Here is a 14,574-nt window from a genome sequence, read left to right as displayed (position 1 = left end):
CCCGGCGCCGCTGGAACTGCCCGCGGCCTAGAACCGACGCGCGTGTGCTTGTGAGCCAGAGCCCGGTACAGCGGCGGAGGCGGCGGCGGCGGTCGGGCCTGCGGGGACACGACGGGGCGGCTGCATGGGGGAGTGACGCGCCTGTGCCCGCTGTTCCGCGGCAGCGGCGAGACAGGAGGAAACCGCGCAGCCGGGGCAGCGGCGGCGGCGGCTCCTGAGCCCCGGAATGGAGGAGAAATTCGGCGGCGAGGTGCTAGCCGGCCCCGGCGGCGGCGGCGGCCTTGGGCCCGTGGACGTGCCCAGCGCTCGATTAACAAAATATATTGTGTTACTATGTTTCACTAAATTTTTGAAGGCTGTGGGACTTTTTGAATCATACGATCTCCTAAAAGCAGTTCACATTGTTCAATTCATTTTTATATTAAAACTCGGGGCTGCATTTTTTATGGTTCTGTGTCAAAAGCCATTTTCTTCTGGAAAAAGTATTACCAAACACCAGTGGATCAAAATATTTAAACATGCAGTTGCTGGGTGTATCATTTCACTCTTGTGGTTTTCTGGCCTCACTCTTTGTGGACCACTAAGGACTTTGCTGCTATTTGAACACAGTGATGTTGTTGTCATCTCACTACTCAGTGTTTTGTTCACTAGTTCTGGAGGAGGCCCAGCAAAGACAAGAGGGGCTGCTTTTTTCATTATTGCTGTAATCTGCCTATTGCTTTTCGACAATGATGATCTCATGGCTACAATGGCTGAACACCCTGAAGGACATCATGACAGTGCTCTAACTCACATGCTTTACACAGCCATGGCCTTCGTAGGTGTGGCAGATCACAAGCTTCCAGAAAACTCTCTGTAGATGTTGGTGGAGCCAAACGTCTTCAAGCTTTATCCCATCTTGTTTCTGTGCTTCTCTTGTGCCCATGGGTCATTGTTCTTTCTGTGACAACTGAGAGTAAAGTCCAGTCTTGGTTTTCTCTCACAATGCCTTTCACAACAGTTATCTTTTTTGTCATGATCCTGGATTTCTATGTCGATTCCATTTGTTCCGTCAAAATGGAAGTTTCCAAATATGCCCGCTATGGTAATCCTTTCCCATTTGTATTAGTGCTCTACTTTTTGGAAATTTTTGGACACATCCAATAACAGACCAGCTTCGAGCTTTGAACAAAGCAGCACACCAGGAAAGCGCTGAACATGTCCTGTCTGGAGGAGTGGTAGTGAGCGCTATATTCTTCATTTTGTCTGCCAACATCTTATCATCTCCCTCCAAGAGAGGACAGAAAGGCACCCTAATTGGATATTCTCCTGAAGGAACACCTCCCTATAATTTCATGGGTGATGCTTTCCAGCATAGCTCCCAATCGATCCCCAGGTTTATTAAGGAATCACTAAAACAAATTCTTGAGGAGAATGACTCTAGGCAGATCTTTTACTTCTTGTGTTTGAATCTGCTTTTTACCTTTGTTGAATTATTCTATGGCGTGTTGACCAATAGTCTGGGTCTGATCTCAGATGGATTTCACATGCTCTTTGACTGCTCTGCTTTGGTCATGGGTCTTTTTGTGGCCTTGATGAGTAGATGGAAAGCAACTCGGATTTTTTCCTATGGGTATGGCCGAATAGAAATTCTCTCTGGATTTATTAATGGACTTTTTCTAATGGTAATAGCCTTTTTTGTGTTTATGGAGTCAGTGGCTAGATTAATTAATTCCTCCGGAATTAGACACACATATGTTAACACCAGTCTCAGTTGGAGGGCTGATAGTAAACCTTATTGGTATCTGTGCCTTTAGCCATGCCCATAACCATAACCATGGAGCTTCTCAGGGAAGCTGTCATTCATCTGATCACAGTCATTCCCACCATATGCATGGACACAGTGACCATGGGCATGGTCACAGCCACGGATCTGCAGGCAGAGGCATGAATGCTAACATGAGGGGTGTATTTCTACATGTTTTGGCAGACACACTTGGCAGTATTGGTGTAATTGTATCCACAGTTCTTAGAGTGCAGTTTAGATGGTTCATTCCTGATCCCCTGTGTTCTCTCTTTATTGCTATATTAATATTTCTCAGTGTTGTTCCACTGATTAAAGATGCCTGTCAGGTTCTACTTCTGAGACTGCCACCAGAATATGAAAAAGAGCTACATCTTGCTTTAGAAAAGATACAGAAAATTGAAGGATTAATATCATACCGAGACCCTCATTTTTGGCGTCATTCAGCCAGTGTTGTGGCAGGAACAATTCATATACAGGTGACATCAGATGTGCTGGAACAAAGAATTGTCCAGCAGGTCACAGGAATACTTAAAGATGCTGGAGTAAACAATTTAACAATTCAAGTGGAAAAAGAGGCATATTTTCAACATATGTCTGGCCTAAGTTCTGGATTTCATGATGTTCTAGCTATGACAAAACAAATGGAGTCCATGAAATACTACAAAGATGGTACTTACATCATGTGAGATAACTCAAGAATTACCTGTGGGATATGAACAACGAAGATTAATTTACTTGGTATTTATAATATTGCCAGAAGGAAGAAAATTGCACATAATTGTACAGAAACATTTGCTGTATTCGAAAAAAGTTCTAAAACTCCCTGCTATTGGATCGAGGAATCTTTCTTAAAGGAAATTTAAATACAGAACGAAGCATTAATTGTACAAGTAAAATAATTACTTGAATTATGTGTATAACAGGAATCTTAAAATTTGAGTGAACATGATGTATCACATCATCTTCAAAGATGAACATATAATGATGGATTCTAATGAAGACCAAAATTACTTGTGTGTTTACTTTCTGTCAGAAAGCATCTCCATTGTAAATAATGTATTTACATGTTTATTACAAAGACCCAAATGAAAAATTTTTAGTCAATTTTTTGCATAGCCCTAGGATAAAATAGGAATAAACGTTCTATATTTATGGATTTTCTGTATATAAAACTGGTTTCTAATTATAACTTAAATCCATTAAGTAAAAGCTGTATTGCCACTTTAAATGTAAACTAAATTATTTGGGAGAAACCAACCACTGAAATGAGACAAGCATTGAGAATAGGGAAGTATATAACATTATTGATGTATTACAAAAACCAACCACTCTGTAAAATAAATTTTTTTACTTTTGGTAATATTTGCAAATGAATAATTACTTTATTAGGGTAAAGAACTTATACTAAGTTGTGTGCATGTTATTCGATCACTTGTCTTCTTCCTCTGAAGTAGAATATTCCATTTCTTGTTATGCATCTGCCATTCCAAGTTGCTTGTCAAGCTGGGATCCAAGCAATGCGAGGGTTCTCATTTTTCATTTAGCTCCATATTTTGTGAAACAACCAGCTGAGAGAATCATAAATAATGTCAACTCACATTTGAATTTTCTGCCTTAAACACAGCTTCTTTTTTTAATTTCTGGGACATGTGGATCTATAAGAAGTATCAAAGAATAGGTAGTTATTTTAAATTTAGTAAGTGAATCTTGTCCGTAAGTACTTGTGCATCATGAAATCAAAATATCTACCCTGTAACTACTTTCCTTTTTTTTTTTTTTTAAAGATTTTATTTATTTATTTGACAGAGAGAAATCACAAGTAGATGGAGAGGCAGGCAGAGAGAGAGAGAGGGAAGCAGGCTCTCCGCTGAGCAGAGAGCCCGATGCGGGACTCAATCCCAGGACTCTGAGATCATGATCTGAGCAGAAGGCAGTGGCTTAACCCACTGAGCCACCCAGGCGCCCCAACCCTGTAACTACTTTCTATAACAATATCTAATTTATATTTTTTCATTTCCAATTTAAACTGAATGTATAGTCTGAAAAAATGTATAATAAAGAGATCTATAATAACATATGCAGTTTTATGAACACCAAAGAATGTTCAAAAGAAACCTTTGAATACCTATTTATAAGCATTTGAATATTTTCATTCATATAATAGGAATTTTGATAAGTAGGATGAATTAATTTTAGTATGGGTGTTATTTTTTTAACTATACCATAATGGCAAACATGTATTGTAAATCATATTTTTATCTTAACAATTTTAATATGTGAGAGGTTCTAGAAATTTGTTACAAGTTATTTTGATATTCTTTGTCTTATCCTTACACATTTTCTGGTCCAGAATCTTCAATACATAATTAAACTTTTTGAGTGGTGGGAAAAAAAAAAGATTCGAAATTTTGGGCCCCACCCCCACTGCAGCAGGTACCTCAAGCAAGGGAAGAAAGAGGCACTGGAGATTCAATTCAACAAGTGGCCAATGATTTAATAAATAGTGTTTATGTGCATGAAGCCTCCATAAAACCCAAAGGAACGAATACACAGAGAGTGGCATAGGAAAGCCGAGCTCAGAGAGGGCATGGAAGCTCTCTGCACCTTTCCCTATACCTTACCCTCTGTATCTCTTAGATCTAGCTACTCCCGAATTATATCATTTTTAAATAAACCAGTGATATAGTAAGTAACATGTTTCTCTGAGTTCTGGAAGCCACCTATGCAAATTAATCAAACCTGAGGAGGGGTCGGGGAACATCTGATTTATAAATAGTCATTCTGATGCACAGGTGACATCCTAGACTTCGAACTGGTACCCAAAGTTGGGCTAAGCAAGTCATAATGGACTGAGTTCTTGACCTGTGGGGTCTGATGCTATCTCCAGGTGGATAGTGTCAGCATGGGTTTGAACTTGTGGGATACACAGCTGGTGTTACAAAATTGCTTGGTAGCATGGAGGAAAAATCACACACTAGAGTCAGTATGAAGTTATTCATAATTTTCCCTTATCATTTTTTAATATTTGTAGACTCTGTAGTAATGCTTCTTCTTTCATTCATGACGTGTGCTTCTGTCTTCTTTTCTTTTATCTTGATTAGTCTGACAAAAGGTTTATCAATCTTTTGACATTTCCAAAGAACCAGCTTTGGTTGCTTTATTTTCTCTGTTGTGTTTCTGTTTTCTATTTCATGGATTTGTTTTTTGATATTTATTATTTCCTTCTATTTACTATGGGCATGATTTGTTTTTCTTAAATAGTTTCTTTAGGCAGAAACTCAGATTATTGGTCTTAGATATGTAATTAAAAAAAAGATTTTATTTATTTATGACATAACACAAGCAGGGTTTGGGGAGGGCGGAGCTAGAGAGGGACAGGCAGCCTTCCTGCTGAGCAGGGAGCCTGATATGGGGCTGATCCCAGGACACTGGGATCATGACCTGAGCCAAAGGCAAATGCTTAATGACTGAGCCACCCAGGCACCTCTAGACATGTAATTTTTCTAATATAAGTATTTAAAGTTTTTTTTTTCTCTAGGTATCACTTTCTCTACATTTCATAAATTTTGCATTATGTTTTCACTTTCATCCAGTTCAAGATATTTTTATATATTTTTATTTTTTTTTTTAAGATTTCATTTATTTATTTGATAGAGTGAGAGCTCACAAGTAGGCAGAGAGGGAGGTAGAGAGAGAGAAGGAAGCAGGCTCCCTGCTGAGCAGAGAGACCTACGCAGATCCCAGGACCCTGGGATCACAACCTGAGTTGAAGGCAGACACTTTAACCAACTGAGCCACCCAGGTGCCCCTCAAGATATTTTTTTAAAGATTTATTTATTTATTTTACAGAGAGAGAGAGAGAGAGAGAGAGAACAAATCAGGTAGGGGCAGAGGGAAAGAGGGAAATAGAGAATCTTCAGGCAGACTCACAGCTGAGCGTGAAGCCCAATACAAATCCCCAACAGGGCTCTATCCCAGGACCCTGAGATCATGACCTGAGCCGAAATCAAGAGTTGTCTGCTTAACCAATTTAGCCATCCAGGTGCCCCCTATTCAAGATATTTTTAAATTTGTCTTGTGATTTCTGTTTTGACCCAAGGTTCCTTAAAAGTGTATTGTTTAACTTCCAAATTGTTGGTGATTTCCCAATTTTCTTTCTGTTTTTGACATCTGATTAATTCTGTGGGGACTAGAAAACACATGTGCTATTATTTAATTCTTCTTATATTTACTGAGACTTGTTTAAGAGTCTAGCATATGGTCTATTCTGGAGAATCCCTAATATGTATTTTTATGTCTAATTCTGATATTTTGGGGAGGAATGTTCAAGTCTTTATATCTGTATTGAGTTTCTGTCTAGGTCAATCAATTTCTGAGAAAGGAGTATTGAATTCTCTGTCTATACTTGTTGAATTGTCTCTATTTCCTTTCAGTCCTGTCAGTTTTTTCTTTATGTATTTTGAGACTCTCTTGTCAGGTGCAAATACACTTTTCACTATGATATTTCCCTGATGGATTTTTCATCATATTTACAAAAATTTTGGAGATTGAAAAATTTACTTGACAATTACTTTTTCAAATAATTTCCCTATTCTTTCTCTTCCTTTCCTGTTTTCCTTAGACTCCCACTGCATGTAAGTTGGTGTACCTTGCTGGACTTTGAACCTCTGTTTATTTTTCTTCAATCCCGATTCTTGCTGTTCTTCAGTTTGGATAATTTCCATTGATCACTCTTCAATGTCACTGATTCTTCTGCCAACTCTAATCCCCACTGAGCCTCTCTAGTGAGTTTTAAATTTCAGTTATTGGATTTTTTAACTATAAAATTTCTGTTCAAATCTTTATAATAGTTTCTATTTCTCTATTGAGATTTTGTGAAGTCGTTGTATTAATCTGTTCAGGCTACCATAATAGAATACCACAGATTAAGTGGACTAAACAACGTTTATTTTCTCAGTTTGAAGTCTAGATGTTCCAGATCAAGGACCTGCGAGATTGATGTCCAGTGAGGACTTTCTTCCCAGCTTGCAAACAGCTGCTTTCTTGCTGAGCTCTCGCACTGGTGGAGAGAAAGAACGAAGAATGCCTCTTCCTCTTTTTCTGTGGGTACCAGCCCATGTCTGTGATCTCATTTAACCTTCATAACAGGATTCCTCACTATCACTATGTCTAAATACAGTCACATTGGGGGTTGAGCTTCAACATATGCATTTTGGGGAACACAAACATTCAGTCCATAACAGTCATTGATATAATATTTTCATTTATTTATTTCATTCATTTTCATTTATTTGACAGTTTCCTTTACTTCTTTGAACATATTCTTACTAGCCCTTTGGAAATTTTTGTTACTGAATCAAACATCTGATTCCACTCAGAGTCAGTTTCTGTTGACTATGTTCCTTCCCTTGAGTACAGACTGCAACTTCCTGTTTTTAGCATGTAACTTTATTAAAAGATTCTATTTATTTATTTGAAAGAGAGAGAGAGAGAGAGAGAGATCAGGCAGAGAGAGAGGCAGAGAGAGAAGGAGAAACAGGCTCCCTGCTGAGGAGAGAGCCCAAGGCGGGGCTTGAACCCAGGACCTGAGATCATGACCTGAGCCAAAGGTACCACCCAGTCACTCCTGCATGTAATTTTTTTTAATGGAAAAACAAAAATTTTAGATAATATGAGGATTGTTCATATTGTTTTAGTAACTGCTCCCTGTTCATGTGCTTCTGGTGATAAACCTGGCTTACAATGGTGATGTGTGCCTTAGGATGGAGACCTCGTGGTACTGTGTTCAGTTCTTGAGGACACCCATTTAGTGTCCCTCACAAGACATTCTTGTCTCAGATGGATCTTCTCTACACTCTCCCCTGGCATTCTTAGCAACTATCTTCCTTGTTGCAGTTACCCAGTCTTTGAGGTGTGGGGCATTCAGGGCCAGGGGTTCAGGAACGCTCAGGGGCTAATCAGTTTTCCTTGGTTGTTATGTGTGTCCACCACTCATCCCCGTGGCTGCTATTGTTGCCACAAATTTACTATGGTGTTTCCTCATCACAGGGGCTGTAAGGCAGGCATCAAGCACCCAGGTCCTATGGAGGAGAAAGGAACACATATTAGTCTCTTCTCCGGTGGTGGTACTATGCCCGCCTCTGCCCAGGCCGCTCTGTACAAAATGAATACCCCCTCTCCCTTCTCTAAGAGTAAGTCACCATATTTACTTCAGTTGTTCAACTTTATACATTTTTCTTGCAGATCTTTGGCATCTCCAAGGTTGTGCTTGGTGAAGGGGCTAGCAATGGGCACTGCTTTGCCATCTTTTCAGGACTTCCTACTTCCTTGATTCATGCCTGTCATCTTTTGTAGACTGATGGCCTCATGAAGGTGGTCCTTGTCCCTCACTGCTGGGTCCTAGAACAGTGCCCGTTACATAGGAGATATTCAATAAAAATGTCCCAAATGAATTGCCTACTTCCTTTTGGAAAGGCTCTGTTGTCTCTTGATTTTTTTACTCCTCCTCTCACAGGCCCTGAAATATTATATCTAAGTTTCTGTCCTAAACTACATTCTTTCTCTTTCCCTGGGAATCTCATCCATATAAATAACTTAAAGTACATGATGATGACTCCTGATTCTGGAATTGGTGAAAACTAAATTTCTTTCTTGAATCTAAGACTGTAATCTAACCATGATGGGCCTGGCTCATGTCCTACCAATGATCCAGGTTCAATTTGATCAAAACTAAATTAACATATTTCCCTGAAACTGGTATCCATCCTGCCATTCCTGAGTGGAGGGGTCTCTGTGGACTCTTCCCTCTCTGCCATCACTCTCATGTCATGTCTTTTGGGAGCTCATGAAATCCTGTAGACTCAGCCTCCTTTATGTGTTTTGTACTTATCTCCTTCTCCCCAACCGAGTGACCACTGCTTTGGATCTGACCTTAGTCATTTTTCACCTAAGTAACTGCATGGACAATAGTCATCTTGCCTTTAGTTATTGCTTTATCTAGTTCAACCTCTGCATGGGTCCTAAAGAGAACTGTTACAAATGCCATTGATTAATTATGCCTTTATGTGATCAAATCCTATATCACTTGGCTCCCTGTGACCTTTTAGAGAACTCTAAATTCTTTAGTATGTATCTAGGATAACTCTGTGATCCATAAAGTAAACTGCATGAGGGTAGGGAGCATGGCTGTCTCATTGCATTCAGTGTCCAGGAAAGCACGTGGCACAGAGTTGCTGCTCGGTAAATATTTGTTGAATGATTGAGTGAATGAGTATTCTTGCACACCACTCCAGCTTCATTTCTTTTTTTTTTTTTTTTAAGATTTTATTTATTTGTTCGAGAGAGAGAGAGAGAGAGAGAGAGAGAGCACAAGCAGGGGAAAGGAGAAGCAGGCTCCCTGTTGAATGGGGAGACCAATGTGGGACCCAATTCCAGGACCCTGGGAACATGGCCCATGCTGAAAGCAGACACTTAAATGACTACGCCACCCAGGCGTTCCCTCCAACTTCATTTCTTGATGTAGCCTCCACTCCACTTTTAACTACACTAAAAATTACTATATAGTCACATATAGCTGAACACTTCATCTTGAGACAGCTGAGATGGGGATGTCTGGTGCAGGGAGTAATTGATGTCTCTCCCCACCCACATATCTATGGCCACTGATCTAAATGAGAGCAGAGAAACTCCCTGTGGAAAACACTCAAAATATATCTGAAACTGAGCCACACACAATTCAGGAGTCATGACCAGGTCATGGAGATGTGCTGGTAGAAGGGAGTCACAGTACAAAGAATGGCTCTGAGGCATTTGAGAAAATTCATCAGTGGATCCGTACAAGACAGAAGGGGAGGTAGTGTTTTTAGGAACAGCCTGGAGGCTGGCATGTAGAGCCAGCCCTTAGGATAAGATGTGAGCTCTGGGAAGGGAAAGACCACAAGTGCTAATCTGTAGAACAATTCCCTGAACTTTAGCACTTTCCAGTCAAGCAAACCTGATAGGGAGCCATTCTCATTCTTCATTCTCAGGGTCTGCCAAGATGTTGGGTCACTTCAAGTCTGGGATCCATCATCAGAGATCTACAGTGTGGAGCAGTGGAGGCTGCACAGAAGAGCTGGGCTCAAGGAGGATACAGGTAGTGAGCAGCACTCTAGACTGCATACGAGGAAGCAATGGACACTGCTTTGGGATTACCAGAAATGAATGGGAGCATGGAAGGGGCCTAATGGTGGAGGTGGGAGCTGTGAACCATGATTGTCTGGGTCTTAGTTCTGTTGCTCGCCTACCTATAGCCACTTTTTCTCTTCTTTTTTGCTAAAGAACCCTGGTTTTGTTCAGTTCAGCATTGGTGGAAGTATACATGTAGAAGTTGGGTTCAATAGTGTGGGATCAGTCATGATTGGTTGAAGCATCACAGGACCCTGTTTTTCTTTGGTTCATGGTTCATGAACTGGTAGTGAGTGGGTACATGACTTAGTTCTGGACAATGAAACAAAGAGAGGGACTGCCAGGAGATGTAATGCTTAATTTTATGTGCCAACTTGCCTAGGCCATGGGGTGCCCACATAGTTAGCCAAATATTATTCTGGGTGTTTCTGAAATGGTGCTTTTGAATGAGATTAACATTTAAATGAGTAGACAAAGTAAAGTAAAGCAGATTGCTCTTTCTAATGTGGGTGAGTCTCATCCCATCAGCTGAGGGCCAGAATAGAAACAAAAGCCTGCCTGACAACCTTCAAGTTGGAACATTGGTTTTTCTTGCCTGCAGATTTGAACCAAGACATTGGCTCTTCCCGGATTTAAGAGCCCACTGAACTTTGAACCAAAACTTACACCATTGACTCTCCTTCTTCTCCAGCCTTCGGTCTTGAACAGGAATGACACCATTGGCTCTCTTGGGTCTCCAGCTTCTGACTCCTTCTGCAGATACTGGCACTTCTCAGCCTCTATGACTGAGCCAATTCCATATAATCTTTCTCTCTCTATAGATAGGTAGATAGGTAAAAACATGTATCTATATATCTCTTTACATACATATCATATATATTTTGGGAGATTATATAATATTGTTATAATAAAATATAATTATATTATAATAATATAATATAATATATAATATAATTATTATTATATAATATAATATAATAATATATGTAATATAATATTATTCTGTGAGAGATTTTCCTCTCTGGTGAAAAGAAAGAGGTTAGGAGAAATGCCCTTTGTTGTCTTTGATTCTGTTGTGGGAGGATGGGAGGTGCAGAGCTTGTAATGGCCATCTTTTGATTATAAGAATATAAGATGAGGGGCGAGGTGCTAAGGATGGCAGGAAAGAGAGACAGAAAAGCCTGAGGCCGTAGTGACATTGTTGCACCCCCAAACCCATCATGGAACCACCTGATCCAGGTATTTTGCTGGATATTTTAAGGCTTCCCCTTGACGTTCAATTCTTGCTGCCCAAAGTGTGGTCCACAGCTCATAGTGATTATATTATCAATTACATTTCTGAATTTCTTTCTTTTTTTTTTTTTTTAAGATTTTATTTATTTATTTGACAGACAGAGATCACAAGTAGCCAGAGAGGCAGGCAGAGGGAGAAAGAGAAGCAGGCTTCTTGCTGAGCAGAGAGCCCGATGCGGAGCTCGATCCCAGGACCCTGGGATCATGACCTGAGCCAAAGGCAGAGGCTTTAACCCACTGAGCCACCCAGGCGCCCCACGTTCTGCATTTCTAATGAACTTGGCCCCACCCCAGATCCTCTCACTCAGTATCTTCATTTTAATAAGATCCCTGGTGATTTGTGTGTGCACTGAAGTCTGGAAAACCCTGGCTTGAGTTATTTTAGCTGGGTGTTATTTTTCTCACATCTGAGCACTAATATAATTGATATGACCTCATCTGGATCTACGGACTGCAGTCTGTGACTGGATTATGTGGTGTTCTGGCTGGGTGGTGCCCTTTCTCTCTTGCTTGTTCCTTTGGACAGTCTGGTCTCTCCCTTCCTTCCATTTACACATGTACTAACATACCTCCTTCAAGACTCAGCAAGACCTCACCTCCACCAGGAAGCCCACCTGACTCCCACCAGGTTGAATCGAAAGCGCTTCTGATTGAGGTTATGGTGTCATCCTTTCTTTGCATTGGTCCTTCTTTGACTCTCCTAGAACCCCAGTACTTTGAGACAATCTTTATTTACTCTTTGTACCCTCCACACCTATCTACTGTCAGGCACATACTAACAGCTGAGTAAGTGTTTCTGGAAGACGGAATGAAGTGTGCTTGGCTGACCTGCTGCTTGTTGCCATGTCCTGCCCCACAAGGCTCCGGGTATCCGAGGTGCCGAGCGTGGGCAGCCCAGGCAGGATTAGAGAATGAGGGGGCCTGCTGGCCCAGCAGCTGTCTCCCCCTCCCCTCCCGCCCCCTCGCCCTCCTGGGAGCACACACATCAGAAACAGCTGCTCTATTTCCCAGGAACAAATGTCACGAGGCACCCTAGTGACAGCTGAGCCAAAGGAAGACCCCACAGATAGGAGCTTCTGGAGCTGGAGGGGCTTCTCCTCCTGCCTGCTCCCTGGATTGGAGCCTGTGAGTGCTGCCAAGCCTCTCAGGCTCTGGCTGTCATTCTAGAAGCAGAGTGGAGTGGTAATAAAACTTAATGAGGCTGGGGCCATGACAGCATTCTGCCAGTTACACCGTGAGAGCCTAAGTGCATTTAATGGCACTTTCTTATTAAGAAATCACTAAAAATTGGATCTTTCCCCCTTGCTAGATGCGGTACACCTGTTTTTATGGGCTGAGGTTTTTAATCAAAGCAACCGGGCTTTACTGTGGGGTAAGCCTGGGGCCTTGGCCAGGAGCAGGCTCCCAGAGTGGGGGGATGCGGAGCCCAAGTCTGGACCAGAGCCAAGAGCCCCTCCTGGGCAGGCATCGGTGAGCAGCCTGTATGGCTCATTTTCCAGCAGGCTGTGGCGCCCGTGACTTTGCCTCATTAGCTGGCGTGCCTCGGCCATCTGTGGCAGGCACACATGGCAGGGTGTGCTTGGGAAATCAGCTCCTGAGCTGAGCCACCCCCCCCCCCCCAGCTGGTGCCTGCCTAGCCTGATGTGCAGATGTGCTAATGGCCTGGCCTGACTTCAAGCAGGGGAAAGTACAGAGGATTTCGGGTGAAGAAGCATGAGTGACTTTCCCCAGAGGGGCCCATGTGGTACATTCCTTTGGGAGGCCGTGGACATGGCAAAGCCATGAGTAATTCATTGACTTTCTAAATGTTTTTGGAGTGAGCTGCTGTGAGCAGGAACCAGGATCTGTGGTGGGTCATCAGGATTCGAATCTGGAGGTCATGTTCTTTCCCTGAAAGACCCATCCAGTGGGAAGGGGTGGGAGGAGATGGACAGACAGACTGACAGATCTTATCTGGTGGGCTAAGTGCTGAGATACAGGTGACCCGAGGGTTTGAGGGGAACAAGGAGCCCAGGCCAAGGGGTCTGAGAATGTCCTGAGGAAGGAACACTGAGCTGTTTCCCAAAAAGACAAGGCTGGAGAGGAGGAAACTGACATCCATGCAGAGCCCTTTATGCAGCTGGCAGCTGGTCTCATCACCCACATCTTGTCCTGTGACCCTCCACAGATGGGGAACCAAAGCTCAGGGGGTGCTCCCTGGCCTACCTGAGGCCACAAGGGAAACTCTGGAGCCTTATGCCATGACATGCTATCCACCAGTTATGCCAGGGATGAAAGGAAGGGCATTCTAGTCTGTTTTAACCACATTTTCTAGTTTCTGTAGTTGATGTTTTGACATCTAGAGCCTTGCTGACCAGAGAGACCAACCCCCCCCCCCCGGGGTGAGCTGATTCCTAGGGGAGGCAAAAGATGGTCCTGGGAGTTTGCTTTAAATGAAAACCAGTCAATCAAGAGCCCACAACCCACCCCCTCTTATTGGCTCCCTCACTCGGGACCTCTAGCCACCATGCTTGAATTTATTTAAATTAAATTAAATTAATTAAATTTAAAACACAGGCAAAAGGAGTTGCTGGTGAAAGGGGCTAACAAAAGCAAGTCATACACATTCCATGAGCTATTTGTGGGGCTGGAGCCCAAGGGTGTGGGGGGCCTAGGAAGGTGGGCAGACAGTGGTGGCCACGCTGAGAAGAGTCTTGAACCCAGAGGTGTGGAAGTGCCGTTGAGGTTGGGAGACAGACCGTGCTTTGTCATAATCCCTTCCTCAGCAGCTAGGAGAATGGTCGGGAGAGAGAGAGAGACAGAGAGGTGAGGACCCTGTGTAGTAATCCCAGTATAAAAAGAAGGGAGATTTAACTGGGACCATGTTGGTGGGAATGAAGTGGAGGGGACAGACCTGAGAACCATGGAGGAGAACACAAGGACGAAAGCTTGGTGACTAGTTTGGTGGAATAAAAGGGAGGGCATGAGTTTTGGCAAAGAGATGAATCAGTGGTGGCTCCTTACCAAGACTGGAACCGCTGAGTCGGCCGCCGTGCACTTCCATCTGGTGGGAACCATAGACCACTGGGCCTCTGGATTCAGAGCTCAGGGAAGCAGATTAAACCAGAAGATTTGAGTTACATGGGAGGCTTGTCCTTTTACATAACAATGTTAAACTCCTTTATCTTTTGTCATTGGTTATTATTAAGCATTTCTCACAAAAACTGAACAGAAAATCTAATTGAAGGAGCTTCACGTATCTTCACACAAGGATCCCCAGAACTGTTAATAACCACGTGACAAAGAACAAATGTTCCTTATATAGTCTAGTTAGGGAACCGCTACGTTCT

General features: G+C 42.4%; 1 pseudogene across 1 annotated transcript; it reads left to right on the top strand.

The window, feature by feature from the left end:
* The first annotated feature begins 204 nt into the window (after nucleotides 1-204).
* Nucleotides 205-2,552, top strand: LOC309848697 (proton-coupled zinc antiporter SLC30A5 pseudogene; annotated as a pseudogene). Its single transcript has one exon. The product of its transcript is annotated as a proton-coupled zinc antiporter SLC30A5 pseudogene (transcript).
* The last annotated feature ends 12,022 nt before the right edge of the window (nucleotides 2,553-14,574 follow it).

The sequence above is a fragment of the Mustela nivalis genome (genome assembly GCF_964662115.1).
Source record: "Mustela nivalis genome assembly, chromosome: 15".
NCBI lineage: Eukaryota > Metazoa > Chordata > Mammalia > Carnivora > Mustelidae > Mustela > Mustela nivalis.
This window is presented reverse-complemented; position numbering and strand designations above follow the sequence as displayed.